Source organism: Pituophis catenifer, unplaced genomic scaffold (assembly GCF_029215685.1).
Source record: "Pituophis catenifer annectens isolate HBS135680 unplaced genomic scaffold, rPitCat1.0.hap2 SCAF_3, whole genome shotgun sequence".
Lineage (NCBI taxonomy): Eukaryota > Metazoa > Chordata > Lepidosauria > Squamata > Colubridae > Pituophis > Pituophis catenifer.
Genome location: NW_027256883.1, coordinates 19,332,679 through 19,338,678, shown reverse-complemented (window position 1 = coordinate 19,338,678; position 6,000 = coordinate 19,332,679).

Genomic DNA, 6,000 nt, shown 5'->3' with positions numbered 1-6,000 from the left:
GGTTTCTGCTGTCCAGTTGTGTCCGACAATGCTCATCTCCGTTTCTTAGCTGAGGAAGGCAGGGTTGTCTGATTACACTTCCATCGAGCATGACTATATGCCAAGGTGCATGGAACACTTCACTTTCCCACCAAAGTAGTATCTATTTATCTATTTGTATTTGCATGCTTTCAAACTGCTAGGTGGGCAGGAGTTGGGCAAAGTAATGGGAGCTTACCCCATTGTGCGGTGGTCAGGTCTCAAACCCAGGTTGTCAGCTTTCCAGCTGACAAATTCAGCATCTTTTAACCGCTGAGCCACCACGACTCCTGTACTTACTCATACATAAATATTTCTTTGTTCAGCACTTCATGAAGATAAAAGAAGAGGATACAGGATGATGGGGAGGATGTATTTGATATGGGCAAGCAAGAAATGATCCAACCGAGATTGTATTAAAAGAACCTTAATAATTTCCTTTCTCTTCTTTTGAAGAAACATCCTTGAAAAGCAGCTAATTCATTGAGCATTTTTCAGTGCTGTCAAATCTGCTGATAGCCATTACAGTCTTTCCAAAAGAAGAAGGAATGGAAAGGTTGTAGAATAAGAGACAAACAACTTCTTTGGGAATCTGCTGAAAGCTCAGCGGTTATGCTGCTTACAGGGACATATTGGGAAGGTGGGGGGGAATCAAGATGGCAGCCACAACTGTGTGATCACTCTTTTGAACTTGTGTCTTGCTTTGATCATATGTGGGTAGTCCTCAATGTATCCCACAACTGGGACCAGAATTTCCGTTGCTAAGCAAGGCATTGTTGAGTCACTAATGAATGGTTGTAAGTTGAGGGCTATCTGTATCACAACCTCCATTTTGACTTTTTGGGTGCCTTTAATGAAGATGCTGCTGCTACTAAAGGAACAAGTTTGCTTCCATTATATTCTACATTTGTACATTCATTGTACATTGTAAAGAGAACTGATCCTAGAAAAAATTCTTCAGTTGTGCTCTCCTCTCAGTCAAATAAAAGAAATGCTGCTCCCTCAACTTCTCTCTCAGGCAAGTTGGGAAGCTTTAATAACATATTCTTTAAAAATCTGTCTGGTGTTCAAGATGAAAAACAAAAATCACGACCAATATCGTTTCAGGCCATATCTTCTGCTGCCTCTGTTTTCAGAGTAATAAAGCTTCATCTATCTGTAGTTCATAATTCAAAAACAAAAATGACAGCCAGCAAGAGGCATTATTGAGACCTCATGTTGCAGGGGGTTTTATTTCTTTTCCGTTTAAAATATATGGCTCTGCTAAGATTTGCGCCAATAGCATTCTCATTACCATCGTAAATAATTCAGTGATATTAACTATCCAAATTTGTACTGCTTCATGAAACATTTTTGCTATCTTCTTTGTAAAGAGGAGAGGTGACATTGAAATCCAAGACGTGAGCCTTGATTATGGAGGAATCCTCAAATAAATAATTTTCTCAGTCTATTTAATATTGCTGAAGTCAAACACGCTCTATCACTTCCTGGAAACAGCAATCTACCAAATATAAAATAGCAGTACACGCAGCCTCAAAAGTTTAGATACCACCACCCTAAGCCTCCAAAAAATATTACCCGAGGCAGTTGTGTTGTTATTGCTGTTGTTATTCTAGTATTAATAATAATAATACTAGAATAACTTAACAACTAATATATTGTTAAATAAAGCTTCAGAAAAATCATTAAACAAATGGCAGAAGGGTAAATATATTAATTATATTTAATTTAAATTGCCTTCAAAAATCAATGAAATAAAATCAAATTTAGCTTTCATTGAAGATCAGTCAGCTGTATTTGTTGAAGCATCCCTTAACATGACCTTAGCAAGCAAAAAACTATCCTAAATTTAATAAAAACTTCTAATTTAGACAGACGATTCAGAGGGCAGGTTCAGACAGCAGCTGAAGATAGAAACAAGTCTACACAAAGCTTCAAAGAACTGGGCATGTTTGATGTGGACAATAAAGAACTCAAAGAACAAGAAAATATTATTCTAGTAACTCGGAGATTGTCATCTTAGGCAAAAGAAATAATTTCTGCTGCCCAGTGTCAAGGATTATATCTTATTGGTTTATGTTGATCTTGCCTCCCATTTTGCTTCAGAATCAATACTGTACAGTAAAACTTCTATCCAGTTGGGTGAAAGACAATTTCAATGTTTCTTTTCATTTTCAGTGGTGAAATTCTTACAGGCAGAGTGTGGTGTTCCTACACTTCTTTACTTACATGATAGACAAAGTTTGTGTGCAAGTGTCCTGTTTTCATCCCTCCATGAGCTTTCAGCTCCTAGGTATTCCAACATCTAGTATCTCAATTTATCAGGAGGCCATTTCTCTTGTGGATTTTCTTCTCCATATTCAGAAATCTGGATATCCAAGAAGTTTTCCAAGTGTTTGGAAGGTGCGACACAATATTAGCAGTAGTCCCCTTCATTCCTACCAACAATGAAATATATTAAAAAATGCCATAAGGAGGATTTAAAAAGAAATCCTCAAGTAGCTTAAAACTAGAGTAGAAAACAAATATTTTTTCACAAAAACATGATTTATTAACTATGGAATCAACTTTCTTGTAGACCCTACACAACAAGATAAATGTCAAGAGAATGGACAAATTCATGAAAGAAAATCTTAGGGGCAATCATCATGACTTCTGATGAAAGTATAAATTTTTGAAATGTTGTGAGTGGGAGAGAATGATGATCTTCATGTTGCATGTACTGGTAAGTTCCCAGGGACATCTGGTTGGCTATTGAAGGAAACAGGATGTGGGAATTTTAATCCTGTCTTAGACACCAACTTTCCCATAGGCAGTCCTTTGCTTTTGCCCTTAATTGCCTTTACCCTTTGTCAAACTACGGGGTGGTCTGGTTAGATGGACAGATAATGTCTTTTCTTCTAATCAAGCAGGTCAATTTGGTCATCTTAGCAAGTTCCATCATCTTTGCCAACCATTCCTCGATCGTAAGCATTGCCAAATATTTCTCTCTTTCTGCATAAAATAATCTCACAGTGGTTGTCATATATAAAAACAAAGTTCCATGACATTTTTCCAATTGTTTATCCATCAGTCTCAAGAAGAAAAGCTCTGGTTTCAGTTGCATGTTAATCTTTAAAAGTTTCTGAATCAACGTATTCATTAGAACTCAACATTTTCTAGCTTTTTTGCATCATCAATCATGATAAAATGACCCTTCTTATTGTTCACATTTTCAACATAATTTTGAAATACTTTGATACATTCCTGATAATTTTCCTGGTGTCATATAACAACAGTACATCACTTTATAAAAGTTCTCTTTAAGGTTATAACATAGTGTACATGTTAGTCCTGTCAACCACATATTTTCCCATTGTTTCATCTGTGTATTATAACCAACATTTTAACTCACTTTATCATACATTTTTCATTTGTTCTTCTGTTTCAAATTTCAATAAAAGTTTATACATTTTAGCAATCACATGTTTATCATTTGTGTACAATTCCATTTCAAAGTCAGTCTTAGAATATTCAGTACCATAAATTCCTTTGTCTCCTTTGTATCTTTTGATTACTGTAAATAGAAAAACCATTGGCAATTATGTCCTGCTGCAGTCAATTGGTGTCTTGATTTTATTTTGTATTCCCCTTGACAGAATTCTATTATCTCACTGTATGTTAACCATTTGTATTTGCTTTCTTTATTTCTAATCTGTAAAATGCTTCTTGTACTGAGAGGCCCCTGTATTTTCAAGGGGTGTTTGCAGGCACTATCTGTATTTTATCTATTCCATATTTTCAATATGGCACATCTAATAAACTGTAATTTTTTTTAATGTATATTGACCTTAACTGTAGTGTACCACAAATATCTATGCCATCCAAATCTCAGGTCGTGTTCTTCAAACTCTAAAAGCCTTCTATTTCTCAGCAACACCATCTCTTTCATTCAAATCAATAACAAGCTACAAAATACAATTTCAAATCAGCTAAATCCTCTTTCTTTTACATCTTGCAACACCTTATATTTAACTTGAGGGTTTTTCCCTTGTCATACAAACTTACATTTTGCCACTATTTTATTAATATTTATTTTATTTTACCCTTTGCCACTATTTAAATAATGTATCAGTAGTCAAAACTAGTATTGTCTCAAACAAAGACATCATTCTAGGCAAAAGTAGTTATTTTTATCACAGATACTCTCTCCCACAATACCAATTGTAATTTCTTTCATCTTAACATATCTTTTTAAACTTCATGTATAGTTTAACATAATTATTTTGAAAAAGATACAATTCATATTTGTCATCGGGATATCCGAATATTTTACTTTTTTCTCATTTTTAAAACCTGTTTTTTCATCAATTTTGTTTGTTTCTCTATTTTCGTACCTTTTTATTAACATCTTCATCTTCTGTTTATTAATCTTAAAACCTGTGAGTGTACCAAATTCTTTTAATCTTCTCATTCATAATTCTATTCCCTTTATTGGATCATACAAAATTAATATCAAGTCAGTTGCCAATGGCCTTAAATTATAAGTTTCACTTTTAATCTTTACTTCAATAACGATCTTACCTTGTCTTATATCTATGTCAAGAGCTATTTCAAGAACTAAAATAAAATAAAATAAAATAAAATAAAATAAAATAAAATAAAATAAAATAAAATAAAATAAAATAAAATAAACAAATAATTCAAGCCCCGCCCCTTTGAATTGTGACATCACATAAAGAATGCAGCTTTGCCTCTTGATTTTTTTGGCCGTATTTAAAGATGCTGTTGTTCCTTTAAGAGGCATAAAAATAAGATTTTTCTCTCTTTTTAATCAAGGTAGTACATAGGGTTTCCCTCAGTTTCTCTTCATATAAATTGGAAACAGCCAAGAACTGGAATAAAGCTTTTTTCCCAGCTCCAACATGCCTTTTTAGCTCTCTAGAAACTAGTTTAGCTGTAATTCAAACATTTCTCCTCAGATTGCTTTTTTTAAATAAAAAAAAAATTCAATCAAATTTCATTTCCTTTATTCCATTACAGAGGCCAAAATAACTGCAATAAAAGTGAATGTGAACATTTTTCTAAGTCTTTTATCCTCAGAAGCCTCCAAACTAAAAATGAGTATTCCACAAATAAAGAAAAAAAAAATCCCTGTATTTTAGTTTTAAAATGATTTAAACAATCAAAAGATTTTTAACAAATAATCTGTACACTACTATGGCCAACTTGTTCTCGCTCATTCTTCTCCAGATGCTGTACTACAACTGCCATAATCGTTATTCACTGGGAATTATGGGATTTGTAAAACACATATGAAGAACTAGTTATGTTTTATCACATAACTACAAATAAAACAAGATAAAGACTGCTGCATGGTCTACAAAAATCTTTAGCAACAAGGAGAAAGAAATGTTTAATTGGAAAATATCTACAGACCCCTCATATCCTGGACATAAATCGTTTCAACTTCTACCCTCAAAACAACGCTATAGGGCACTGCACACCAGAACAACTAGACACAAGGACAGTTTTTTTCCTGAATGCCATCACTCTGCTAAACAACTACTGTATTTTTTAGACTATAAGGCGCACCGGAGTATAAGACACACATAGATTTTGAAGAGGAAAACAAGAAAAAAAAAGTTTTTGACCTCTCCAGCCTCCAGGAGCACTTTGCAGGCCTCCCAAATCCTCTGCACATCCCATTTTTGTGAAAAACGGACCCATTTATGATGCGCGGTGGGATTTTGGGAGGCCAAAAGCAGGGCTGTATTTGGTCTATAAGACACACCAACATTTCCACCCACTTTTTTTGGGAGGGGGAAGTGTGTTTTATAGTCCAAAAAATACGGAAATTCCCACAACACTGTCAAACTACTTACAAAGACTGTATTACTATTATTCTTCTCATCCTTCCTATTACCTAACTCCTCCCACTCATGATTATAACCATGTTGCTTGTATTTTTATGATTTATATTGCTCTGTTTGTTTCGTAGTA